General features: G+C 36.6%; 1 long non-coding RNA gene across 1 annotated transcript; it reads left to right on the forward strand.

Annotated features, from left to right (window-relative positions):
* The first annotated feature begins 586 nt into the window (after positions 1-586).
* On the forward strand, positions 587-1,144 carry LOC131805697 (uncharacterized). The gene is made up of 2 exons (XR_009343779.1): positions 587-749; positions 819-1,144. It is a non-coding gene; the product is annotated as an uncharacterized LOC131805697 (long non-coding RNA).
* The last annotated feature ends 13,085 nt before the right edge of the window (positions 1,145-14,229 follow it).

Genomic DNA, 14,229 nt, shown 5'->3' on the forward strand with positions numbered 1-14,229 from the left:
TCTACGAAGAAGTGGACCTGTAAGAACAATTTTCTGTATTGGGCTGTAGTATCCATTACGAACTTCAAATACCAAATTTGAAACAATTCCGGTGAAAAATGTCGCTAAAATCATTAAAATACCGAATATCAGGAGGCACCGTTATATGGGGGCTCTACGAGGAGGTGGATCTGCACAGACAATTTTCTGTCTTAGGCTGTAGTATCTATTACGAACTTCAAATACCAAATTTGAAATGATTCCGGTGAATAATGTCGTGAACTATGTCGCCAAAAACCTCAAAATATCGAATATAGGGAGGTACAGTTATATGTGGGCTATAGGAGATATAGCTCATTTTCAGTACCAAAAGTCCTGCAGACCATATAGATATATATTTAGATATCTGGAAAACGGCGAAAATGCTAGGTATTTGTCTATAACGTTTAAAATGGAAGCCTCAACAGTCCGAAGAATTATAAAAGAAACAACTGGAAAATTGTGGAAAAAACTTCTGCCTCGATCATTATAGAAGAATACCCTTCCCTTCCCTTAAACATACACATTTTCGTACACAATCTTTTCCAAAATTAAATCGATTTTTTACCTATAACAAGGGCTTTCAAATCAATGATCAATGTGTATCTAAATTGAGTCAAGTAAGTGAATCAGAACTTGACATTGTTCTGTGGTTACGGTAAATTTGACCACATTTCTGAAATTCTTTTTCAGTAGCCTTGACGACAACGACATGGGAAATTCAATAGATGGTGATTTGTTGCATTTTATTATTAAATTCGCTTCAAATACTAATTGAACCTCATTGATTTTCATTATAGGTATAGCGATATTCAATCAATCGTCACTGAGTTATTGAAACGAAAACACCTCGCAGCAACATCATGCAACTAAACTATGTAAATATTATTGCAATCCTTCACTTAATCCTGCTGGCGATATGGGAGAAATCTAAATTTGGAGAACTAGGTGATTGGCGTAAAGATCCAAATACCCATCTGGAGCCCGCTAGCAACTGTGGAAAGTTCATATGTGGTGCTCGTGTGCCAACAGCGTGGTAGTAAAATAGATACTTACATTTTGACTTGATTGATTTCCCCTGTGTTTTTTTGAAACTAAATAAAGTTCGGAAAATAAAAGAAATAAATAAATACTTTTTTGATTGTGAAAAAAAAAAGTTTTAATAGCCATCCCTAGTTCCTTCGTTCCAAATAGTTCCGACTGTAATATAGTTCTTTGGAATTGTTCTCTATTCACGGGTAAGTGAACATGTTTTTATAATAAAAGGGAATAGCAGGATGAGAGGGATCTTCTTAATACAGTCCACATTAAATAAGTTAAGAAAATGTGGTGAGCAGACCTTCGAGTTAGAAATAAATAATATAGAATTTCCAATTGCTGCAGGTGTCATGGTGGAGTCAGGATGCGGGATGTAATCTTTACTCAGGCTGATAAGCAAGTGCAGCAAGTTTGCTTGCCACAAGGGAGATAGCTATGCGTGTTTATGACCTCCCCTTAAGGTTTGTGGTGCATAGGCATGTGTACAGTTGGTATCATGGCAGAAGAATACAGGTAGATGCATCAACACTTGGGAGCATTTATATGTCAAAAAAATGTAAATGTCAAATATAAGTAGATTTTATATGTTTTCTTATACTACGTCATTCGGAGCTGCTATATTTCGCGTTTTTCAAATTTTTTTACAAATTTAAATATTTTTTTATTCAACATTTTCAATTCCAAAATTGGTTTGACAGTTCATGGTCCCAGCAGCTGTGTCGACGCGTCTACCTATATTCTTCTACCATGGTTGGTATCTCTCTCCCTCTCTCTCTCTCTCTCTCTCATTTACACTTAATGATAATTGAGGTTAAGTCAAATCGTAAAGACTTTGCGTCTTTTAATTATTGATCCCGGTTTACACTCTCTTTCATCGTTCTTTTCTTTACATAGTTCTCTTGTGTTACTGGATGTACGCATGTAGCAGGGTGAGATGAAAAAACTGCAATCAATTTCCGACTGATGTCATTTCTAAGCCACTCGTCCGACAGCTCATTACCAGCGTACAAAAGTATTTTGGTGAGAATTTTCCAGAAAAAAAAAGTTCTTCGTGATGGATCTCAAGCGTGATAGTGTGATCTCCTTATATTTGGCTGGAAAAACACAAGTGGCTATCGTTAGAGTACTCCAGCATTTCAATGTGAATAAATCTTTTGTGTCTCGTACCATCGCTCGTTACCGTGATACCGGGAGCGTAGCCCGACGACGTCAAGGAATTGGACGCAAGAAAACAGCAAAATCAGCAGAAATGGTTCGAAAAGTAAAGAAACGACTGGATCGAAACCCGCGTCGCAGGGGCCGCAAAAAATGGCTCGTAAGCTGAACATATCGCAATATTCCATTCAGCAAATATTGAAAAATGAGCTCGGGATATAGCCATTGAAATTTTAAAAAGTGCAAGAACTTACAACGCAACAGAAAGGAAATAGACTCAAAAGAGCTAAAAAATTGCTTCGCTTGGCCAAAAGTAATGAACTGCCGAATTTTCGTTTCTTCGATGCGAAAACTTTTGTTGTCCAGCAGTTTGTTAACAAAAAAAATGATCGTATTTACTTGCCAAAGAGGTCAGCTGAAAATCGACCGTGGCATCAAAATAAATGCCGAATATTATTGCGAAAATATTCTGGAGGGTGTATTGAAGCCTTGGGCATGCAAACTTTTCGGCCGCAGACCTTGGACATTCCAACAGGAATGCACAAAATATGGTTCCTCAAATCATTACCAGCGCACAATGGCCACCAAAATTTCCGGATACCAATCCGTTGGACTATTGTGTCTGGAGTATTTTGGAAAGCAAGGTTGGCATTAAAAAACCCAAAAGTGTCGATAATCTCAATCAAACCCTTCCCCGGGAAAGGGCCAAAATACCGCAGAGCAACATTCGGGCAGCCTGTGACGGTTTCATTGGCCATTTCAAAGTCATAATTCGAGTCAAAGCTAACCAATTCGAACAAATCTAAACTCTAAAATTTATGTTATTTCCGACATTTTTTTCACTTTGCTTTCGGCCGGACCGAACTTTGAATACCCTCCACCAGTTATAACGAATTTGGATATTTTCAAAAAATAAAATCCTTAAAAAATTCTGTTAAAATTTTAAAAATACCGAATATAGTCGTTATATTGGGGTCTATACGACGTGGACCTACATAGGCATTGTTTGTCATAAGCCATTACCATATTCAAATTCGAAACTTGAAGTAAACGGCGAATAATTAAGCTAAAATCAACCTGAACCAGCATAGACAATTTTCGGTCACAGGCTATAGCATCCATTACTAACTTCAAATACGACATCTCAAACAATTTCGGTGGGTATTGTACCTAAACTCGTCAAAATACCGAACATGGAGAGGTACTGATATATGGGACCTATACGAAGACCTAGACCTGTTCGGACAATTTTCTGTCTTAGGCTGTAGTATCCATTTGGATCTTCAAATGCCAAATTTGAAACAATTCCGGTGAATAATGTCGCTTAAATCATCAAAATACCGAATATAACCGCTTTATGTATTCCAACCTTAATGTACATACAACGCTTAGTAGGTCGACATTTTTTTGACATTTCCTTCTGCTTTTTATTTGATATAAGTAGAAAAGGAGCTAAAATTCGACCTGGTCCGAATTTTTGATATCCTCCAACAGTAGGAAGGAACTTGAAAAATTAAAAAAAAATCGGTCAAAAAATACCGCTCAAGTAAAAACCTTAATATGGGGGCTATACGTACGGGCGTGGCAATGGATAATTTTTTGTGATAGTGTGTAGTAACGATTTCGAACTTCAAATACGAAATTGAAAACAATTCCGGTGAATAATACCGCTAATATTATCAAAATACCGAACATAGGGCGGTACCATTTTTTCCCTCATAGGTTGTACAACCCATTACGAACCTCAAATCCGGTGAATAATACCGCGAAAATGCCGGAAATACCAAATATCTGGCGGTAGCTATAGACAATTCTCTTCAAGAGGGTAAAGTACTCAGAGGGAACTCCTTGTGGAAAATGCGGCTAAAATCATTAAAATACCAAAAACAAAATTATTTTTCAGGTGTTAAAGTACTCACAGTGAACGCCATGAAAAATGTAGCTAAAATCAACATCAATACCGAATATCGGCAGGTACAGTTATATGGGGGATATGCGATATCGTGAACCTATATAGACAATTCTTTTTCAGAGGGTAAAGAAGTCATGAAGAATTCCTTGTGCAGACAATTCCATTGAAAAATGTGGTTGAATTCATCAAAATATCGAATATCGGGGGGTACCGTTATGCGGGGCTATACGATATCGTGGACCGATATAGCCCATCTTCGAACTTGACCTGCCTGCAGGCAAAAGACAGATCGGTGCAAAATTTTAGTTTCCTATTTTTATTTGTTTTGACTCTAGCGTGTTGACAACAGGCGGAAGCACGGGCGGACGGAGCGAATGAGTCCCGCCGTTTTTGACGACCTTCATAAGATGATGGAAGCGGCCTTGGACTTAAAAAATCACATAAACCTGTTATATCTGCAAAATATATATTGTTTTTTTACCCTCCACCATAGTATGGAGGGTATATTAAGTTTGTCATTCCGTTTGTAACACCTCGAAATATACATTTTAGACCCCACAAAGTATATATATTCTTGATCAGCATAAAATTCTATGTCGATTTAGCGATGTACGTCCGTCTGTGGAAATCACTCTATCTTCCGAACGAAATGAAGTAGGTTGATAAAATTTTACTCAAATGCGTATTATGTCTGCAGAACTTTTGGTATTGAAAATGGGCCATGAAGGTCCACGTTTTGGTATAGGCCCCATATAACGGTACCTCCCGATATTCGGTATTTTGATGACTTTATGGACATTTTTCTCCAGAATTGTTCCAAATTTGGTATTAAAAGTTCGTAACGGATACTACAGCCTATGACAGGTCCACGTCTTCGTATAGCCCCCATTTAACCAGGAACCTCCCGATATTCGGTATTTTGATGATTTTAGCGACATTATTCACCGAAATTGTTTCAAATTTGGTATTTGAAGTTCGTAATGGATACTACAGCCTAAGACAGAAAATTGTCTGTGCAGGTCCAGGTCTTCGTATAGGCCCCATATATCAGTACCTCCCTATATTCGGTATTTTGACGAGTTTAGGTACAAAACCCACCGAAATTGTTTGAGATGTCGCATTTGAAGTTCGTAATGGATACTACAGCCTGTCACAGAAAATTGTCTATGCTGGTCCAGGTCTTCGCACAGCTCCGATATAACGGTACCTCCCTATAGACGATATTTTGATGATTTTAGCTACAATATCCACTGTATATTTCAAGTTATCGAATTTGGATATGGTAATGACTTATGACAAACAATGCCTTTGTAGGTCCACGTCGTTTAGACCCCAACGTAACGGCTAAATTCGGTATTTTTAAAATTTAAACAGAATTTTTTAAGGATTTTATTTTTTGAAAATTTCTAAATTCGTTCCCAATGGTGGAGGGTATTCAAAGTTCGGACCGGCCGAACTTACAGCTTTTTTATTTGTTAACTTTGATGTATGTATATAAATACACATGAAATTATTATCTGGAATTTGGCATGGCATTCCACCAAACTGATATTTCGCTGTGACACATTTTGGAAGATAATAGCCTTCACAGATATATTTTCAGATATCTGGCAAACGGTGAAATTGTAAAGGTGAGAGTACATAAAAGGCTTTTCTGACTGGCTTTAGTCATTGGAGTTTTAGGTTGAATTAGTAAGGTTTTTGTCCTACGTTCTTTTTAAGCAAGCAAAAAAGTGAAAAAAAACGTTTTATGTATTTTCACCTTTAAGTATTTGTCTATAACGTTTAAAATGGGAGCGTCAACAGTCCTAAGAATAATAAAAGAAACAACTGGAAAATTGTGGAAAGGACTTGAGACTCTATTTATGACGGTCCCAACCACAGCAGACTACCTAAAAGTGAGAATACATAAAACGCTTTTTTGACTGGCTGAAGTCATTGGCTGGTAGAGTTTTAGGTAGAGTAAAAAAAGAGTTTTAGGTTGACTTAGTTCGATTTTGGCCCTAGGCTCCTTTGTTCATTTCCGATGAAGCCAGCCGATGACGTAAGCCATTCAAAAAAGCATTTTATGTATTCTTACCTTAAGGCATGCACTAGAATTTAAAAAAGAAGTAGAACTTTTTCTCATTGCCTCAGCGCTATTGACGGAAAACATATCCATATTAGATGTCCCCTTTTCAAATTATTTTGTTTTCCTAAATTATTCTTTAATAAATAAAAATTCACGGGTTAATGTATCATTCATTTTTGTCATTTACTTTGTTTTATAGAATATTAAAAAAAATTGATTTTCTATTACTTCCGCTCCTAGCTTCTTCCACCAGAGTCCACTTGTTTTAGGGTCCACATTTGAACTTGCCACATTGTGGCGATACTGTCAGGTGACTTTGGCCTGCCAGCCTTGATGTCTTTTTGCAAAACACCAAATCGCCAAATAACAAAAGTAGCAGGAACATTAACAAACTTAACAATAATATCTTCATTGTGCGGAGAACTGATAAATGTCTCCTTGCAGTTTAGAATCCAATGAAACACTACATTTTTCTAATATGTGGTGATAAAATTTCGTGGTGATAATTGTGGTCAGGGCAAATCAAATGACTCAGTTTAGAAAAAAACTACATATATAAACAATACAATATTAAAATTAATAATGGGATTTACAAGGTCTTTTACAGACAAACATCGGTAAAAAAAACGTAAAAAAATTAAATTAAATTTACAGCACTGTTGTTGTTTTCGGTTATGATGAGAATACATAAAAAGCCTTTTTTGACTGGCTTAATTCATCGACTGGCTTCTGCGGAAAATAACAAAGGAAGAGTAAGACCAAAATCGAACTAAGTCAACCTAAAACTTCCTGCGGATTAAATTTAAAAAAGAGAGGCAGCAATTCTCCGGTGTGATGTGTTTGCTTGCTAGCGGTCAGGAAAAAATGAAGAAGATACGTTAAGCTCGGTGCAGTAGTGGTACAAATTAGCGTTGCCATCTGTTAAGAAATGTAGGCCCGGCAAATACAACCTTACCGATAATTTAGGGATCAATAGGTGAGATAAAGAAACAAGTAAAAAAGCTGTAAGTTCGGCCGGCCATTAAAAATTCTGTTAAAATCTTAAAAATACCGAATGCTTATACGACGACTTGGGCCTGCATAGGCAACTTTTGTCATAAGTTATTACAATATTTAAATGCGAAACTTGAAGAAAAATCTGTTTATAATGTAGCTAAAATCATCCAAATACCGAATATGGTGGGTACCGTTATATGGGGGCTACACGAAGACGTGGACCTGCACAGACAATTTTCTGGCACGGGCTGAAGTATCCATTACGAACTTCACATGCGAAATTTGAAACAATCCCGGTAAATAATGTCGCTAAAATAATCAAAATACCGAATATCGGGGGTACGGTATATGGGGGCTATATGAAGACGTGGACCTACATGGCCCATTTTCTGTTTTAAGCTGCAGTATCTATTATGAACTGCAAATGCCAAATTTGAAACGATTCCGCTAAATAATGTCGCTAAAATCATTCAAATACCGAATATCGGGGGGTACCGTTATATGGGGGCTATATGAAGACGTGGACCTACATAGCTCATTTTTTGACTTAGTATGTAGTATCCACTACGAACTTCAAATACCAAATTTGAAACAATTCCGGTAAACAATGTCGCTAAAATTATCAAATACCGAATATCGGGGGGTACCGTTATATGGGGGCTACACGAAGACGTGGACCTGCACAGATAATTTTCTGTCTTAGGCTGTAGTATCCATTACGAACTGCAAATACCAAATTTGAAACTATTCCGGTCAATAATGTGGCTAAAATCATCAAAATACCGAATATCGGGACGTACAGTTATATGGGGGCTATACCAAAACGTGTACCTGCATGGCCCATTTTCAATACCAAAAGTCCAGCAGACATAACATACATTTGAGCAAAATTTTATCAATCTTCTTCAATTCGTTCGGAAGCTAGAGTGATTTCCATAGACGGACGAACATCGCTAAATCGACATAGAATTTTATGCCGATCGAGAATATTTATACTTTGTGGGGTCTAAAATGTATATTTCGAGGTGTTGCAAACGGAATGACAAACTTAATATACCCTCCATACTATGGTGGAGGGTATAAAAAAGGCCGGTGTTATGTGTTTGCTTGCTAGCGGTCAGGAATAAGTGAACAAGATACGTTAAGCTCGGTGCAGTGGTGGTATAAATTAGCGTTGTCATCTGTTAAGAAATGTAGGCCCGGCAAATACAACCTTACCCATAATGTAGGGATCAATAGGTGAGATAAAGGAAAAATAATAAACGTCGAAAATATGCGGGAGAATTATGGATGAATAGAAAATTTGAATCTGGCTGCGACCATATACAGGGTGAGATGAAAAAACTGCAAGCAACTTCATACTGCTATCATTTCTAAGCCACTCGTCCGACAGCGGAAGAAAACAGCAACATCAGCAGATATGGTTCGAAAAGTGAAGAAGCGACTTGATAGAAACCCGCGTCACAGTGGCCGAAAAATGGCTTGTGAGCTGAACATATCGCAATATTCCATTCGCCAAATATTGAAAGCGAGCTCGGGGTTAAGCCATTGAAATTCCAAAAAGTGCAAGAACTTACACCGCAACAGAAAGAAAATAGACTCAAAAGAGCTAAAGAGTTGCTTCGCTTGGCCGAAAGTGGTGAACTGACGAATTTGAAAATAATCGTGTTTACCTGCCAAAGAGGTCAGCTGAAAATGTGCATCTTCGGTTGGCCACCAGAACTCAAGCGTCGGCCATGGTGATGGTGTGGGCCGCCATAATATAAAGCCGATGGTCGCTTTCTGCTCGTATTAATCGACCATGGCATCAGAATAAATGCCAAATATTATCTGTTAGGTATATTATTCTGGAGGGTATATTAAAGCCTTGGGCACGCAAACATTTTGGCCGCAGACCTTGGACATTCACCACAGGACTCAACGCCATCGAAAAGAAAATGAGGTTCCTCGCTTCATTTCCAGCGCATAATTGCCACCAAAATCTCCGGATACCAATCCGTTGGACTAGAGTGACTGAAGTATTTTGGGAAGCAAGGTTGGCACTAAAAAATACAAAAGTGTCGATCACCTCAAGCAAGCGCTTCGCTGGGAACGGGCCAAAACACCGCAAAGCAACATTCGCGCAGCGAATACCATAATTCGTGCCAAAGGTGATTCAGCCATGTCCGTCTGTCTTTCCTCCGTCTGTCTGTTGTAATCACGCGATCTTTCGAATGAATTGAAATAGATGGTTAAACTTCTGCACACATGTTTATTATTCCAGTAGGTAGGTTAAGTTCGTAAATGGGCCATGTAGGTCCACGTTTTCATACAGCTCCCATATAACGGTACCTCTCGATATTCAGTATTTTAATGATTTTAACGGCATATTTACCGGAATTGTTTCAAATTTGGTATTTGAAGTTCGTTTTGGATACAACAGCCTAAGACAGAAAATTGTCTATGCAAGTCCACGTCTTCGTATAGCCCCCATATAACCAGGAACCTCCCAATATTCGGTATTTTGATGATTTTAGCGACATTATTAACCAGAATTGTTTCAAATTTGGTATTTGAAGTTCAAAATGGATACTACACCCTAAAACAGAAAATTGTTTGTGCAGGTCCACGTCTCCTTATAGCCCCCATATAAGGGTACCTCCCAATATTCGATATTTTGATGATTTTAGCGTCATTATTCACCAGAATTGTTTCAAATTTGGTATTTGGAGTTCGTTATGAGAACTACAGTCTGTGACAGAAAATTGTCTATGCAGGTCCAGGTCTTCGTATAGGCCCCCCTATATTCGGTATTTTGACGATTTTAGGTACAATACTCATCGAAATTGTTTGAGATGTGGTATTTGAAGTTCGTAATGGATGCTACAGCCTGTGACAGAAAATTGTCTATGCAGGTGCAGGTCTTCGCACAGCTCCGCTAGCGGTACCTCCCTATATACGATATTTTGATGAATTTAGCTACATTATTCACTGTTTATTTCAAGTTTCGAATTTGAATATGGTAATGGCTTATGACAAACAATGCCTATGTAGGTCCACGTCGTATAGACCCCAATATAACGGCTATATTTGGTATTTTTAAAATTTTAACAAAAATTTTTAAGGATGTTTTTTTTTTGAAAATTTCCAAATTCCTTCCAAATTGTGGAGGGTATTCGAAGTTCGGTCAGGCCGAACTTACTGCTTTTAAACTTGTTAATTTTTGAATGGTGTGTGGATTACTTCTGCTCTAAATACGGCAATTTTGCTGACTGTGTTAACAGTCTTTGAAAATAAATTTGCACGAATTCGATGCAGACGATGCTGAGTAGAGACGTCACTTTAAACTGTCAAAACAGCTGCCAGACAACAGAGTGATTCATATAAACAAACACTCGTCATAATTCAATTTTTTTAAGAATGATTTTTTTAGATTTCCTGCAACTAAATTTGCCATACCGATCATCTCTGCTAAGCCACATGGGATTTTCTTTTGATTCACCATCTCAAATCATTCCTAAAATACATCCACTTGCTAACCAGCAAATTTGTCACAACACAGAGTTCCCAATCTCAACGCCAGTCTTGGTCCGACAACACACAAAACAACTTCGCCACAACACAGAGTTCCCAATCTCAACGCCAGTCTTGATCCGATAACACGCAGAAGAGAAAGAGCAAATTGCAGCCAATCGAAATGCTGGAATTGAAGATTTTGAAAATATTATTATTATTGTTGCTGCTAATTACCGCTGCCATGGCCCGTTCTCATACCGTGGTTCGTTTGAATTGCAATAAGAATGGATGTGGTTAATAAGAAGTATAATATTTTGAAATAAAAAAAGATTACAAAGGGTATTAAAAATATGTCCATACAGAAATATTATTAAAAAATAAATATTTTATAAAGACTGACAGAGTAAAAGGTTTGTTGTGAATAAATTGTTCTCGGGGATAATCAGTAACTCTCAACATGTGTTAAAACCAGTAAAAAACCAGTAAGTTCGGGCGGGTTGAACTTTGAATTCCCCACCGACATTTGGAACGAATTTGGAAATTTAAAAAAAAATAGCCGTCATATTGGGGCCCATACGAAGACGTGGGCCCAACTTTTGTCATAAGCCATTACAATATTCTAATACATAACTTGAGAAAAAATCCGATGAATAATGTAGCTAAAATTATTAAAATGCCGTTATCTCAGGGCTATACGAAGACCTGGACCTGCATAGAGAATTTTCTGTCATAGACTGTAATACCCATTAGGAACTTCAAATCACGAAATTTCAAAAATTGTCAAAATACCGAATATACGGAAGGTACTGATGTACAGGCTGAGATAAAGAAACTGCAACCAACTTCAGGCTGCTGTCATTTCTAAGCCACTCGTCCGACAGCTGTTAAAATTATTCCAGTGGCAGCTCATTATATTGTTTACAAGCGTACAAAAGCATTTTGGTGAGAATTTTCTAGAAAAAAAGTTATTCGTGATGGAATTCAAGCGTGTTGCTGTTTTCTTCCGTCCACATCCTTGACGTCGGGCTATGCTACCAGTATCACGGTAACGAGCGATGGTAGGATACACAAAAAATTTATTCATATTTAAATGCTGGAGTGCTCTAACGATAGCCACTTGTGGTTTTCCAGCCAAAAATAAAGAAATCACAATATCACGCTTGAACTCCATCACGAATAACTTTCTTATTAACTTTATTTCGGCTTAAGGTCAATTGAAAATATCAGTTCTTTTTCTTTTTATAATATTGATTTTTATTTTCCGATATTTCGACTGTCTTCGACAGTCATCTTCGGGGAAAAAACTACAAAGATATAAAACACTTAACAAATAGGATAACAATAATAACACACAATTTACTTTTTATTGAGAAAAGCAACAGTCTTGTTTCACCGTCTATGCTAAACTAATTTTTGTCTGTCTATGCCTGTGAACTAAGTTCCTATAAATGTGTGCACAGTGGTCAGTATCTGGTTTATAGTTCATTCCAACATCTGTTGGTATGTTTATAATATTTAACATTTCTAGAGTAAAACGCCTTTTATAATTATTTTCTTGTGTCAGTATTTCAACGTCTTTGAAATTTGGTTTATGGCCAGTCAATGTCTTTTGTTCTATTGGTTTGTCCGTTTTTTTGATCTGACTTATGTCCAGATACCTCCTGGCATATGTTAGTTTCGTCCCCTGCATATTTTATCTTATATACTACATTGCACTTATCTTCTTTTTTATTTTCGATTTTGTTTTGCTAAATAAGGAGTTGACGTTACTCTTAGATTTAAAGGCTAATTAATACTTGCCCTTATTATAAATATTGGAGTTGTAGAATCGCTCCGAAAGTCCAGGTATGTATGTAACTGGCTTGTTTTAGTTTTTTCATTGTATCCCTCGTTTTGATTTTATTATTGTTTTTTTTTTTCGCTTTTTATAAGATCGTCAATAGTTTTTTTCGAGAAGTCGTTAATTTGAAGGACATTACGTATTCGCTGTTCGTTTTTTTTTTTTTTGTGAAATCGTTCGTCGCTTACGCTATATACTCTTTTTATAAAATTTACGGCTGCATTTATTTTTATTCATCTTGGGTGTTTTGAATAATAATTAATAAGTCGTCCTGAAGCTTTGGGTTTTTGATACCAAGGATCAGTTCATTGCCTTGTCTGATTATAAGGGCTTCCAAGTATCCTAGCTTTCCTTGTCCTCCGTTTTCGTGGGTAAACTGCACATTTCTATCATAGGAGTTTAAAACATTTAAAGTATTGTCAATTTCCATTTTCTTTACAATGCAAAATAGGTCGTCAACATATTTAATCAATATTTTTGGTTTTGTAATCAATTTCCCCATTGTAGCGTCTAATAACTCCTCCATTACGATATCTGCAATAATCGGTGATGCCGGAGATCCCATAGGAAGTCCTTTGTTTCTGCTCATACACCTTGTCAATATACATAAAATATTCTTGATTCTTTTATACAAAGAGTCAGTATTTCTATGAAGAGGTCCTTCGGAATTTGTGTATGTGTTTTAATAATGTCCCATTATTTTATGTTATTGTCCTCAAGACTAAATGAATAGGTATGCTTTGAAATAGCGATACAACGTCAAATAATAATAGAATTTCCTCCTCTTCAATTTTTACATCTTTAATTCTGTCTTTTAGATCCAGCGGGTCTTTGATATTATAACTAGAATCCTTAGTCAAATGTTTTAAAATGTCCACAATGTATTTGAAAAGCTCATATGTTTATGGAGTTTATTGATGAACATATCGGTCTAAGTGGGTTTCCTTCTTTATGGACTTTGGGTAGTCCGTAAATTCTTGGCGCAACTGCTGTGTTAGTACTCAATTAGTTTTTTTCGAAAACATTTGACATTCATTTTTAGTAATTTTTCCATCAATTTTTTGTTTTTATTTTGTAGGTTATAAGTTGGATTCCGTTTTAGCCGTCTATGTAGGCACATGTCCCTTAGTATATTCTTCATTTTGGTATCATATTCATTCTTATACATAGCAATAGTCTTTCCCCATTTATCGGCATTTAAATTTAAGATCTCTTTGTTTTGTTTTAAAAAATTGTTTTGTTCTACCCACTGTGTCAATTATTATCTTATCTCTTATACTCACTCTTGTCCGTTGTAAGTGGTCGTCAATCAGAGAGACTAGTTTTATTCTCCCGGAAAATTCTCACCAAAATGCTTTTGTATGCTTGTAAACAATATAATGAGCTGTCACTGGAAAAATTTTAACAGCCGTCGAACGATTGACTCAAAAATGACAACAGTCTGAAGTTGGTTGCAGTTTTTTCATCCCTAGCTTTGAATAACCGTTATGTATTAAGTCTATTTTGACAGCTGATAAGAATACACAGCTCGTCTTGATATGAGACGGCGTTCTGGTGACAAATTTAAATTTTAATTTAAACATAGATCAACTCATTTCAAATATCGTAATATATTTATTAATTTGTTTAATATTTTTTGTGTTATTTGATAATTTTCTTTATTTCATGTATATTTGAGAGGGTTGAATTGTCGTTTCCATTAAT

The sequence above is a fragment of the Musca domestica genome, unplaced genomic scaffold, assembly GCF_030504385.1.
Source record: "Musca domestica strain aabys unplaced genomic scaffold, Musca_domestica.polishedcontigs.V.1.1 6, whole genome shotgun sequence".
NCBI classification, from domain to species: Eukaryota; Metazoa; Arthropoda; class Insecta; order Diptera; family Muscidae; genus Musca; species Musca domestica.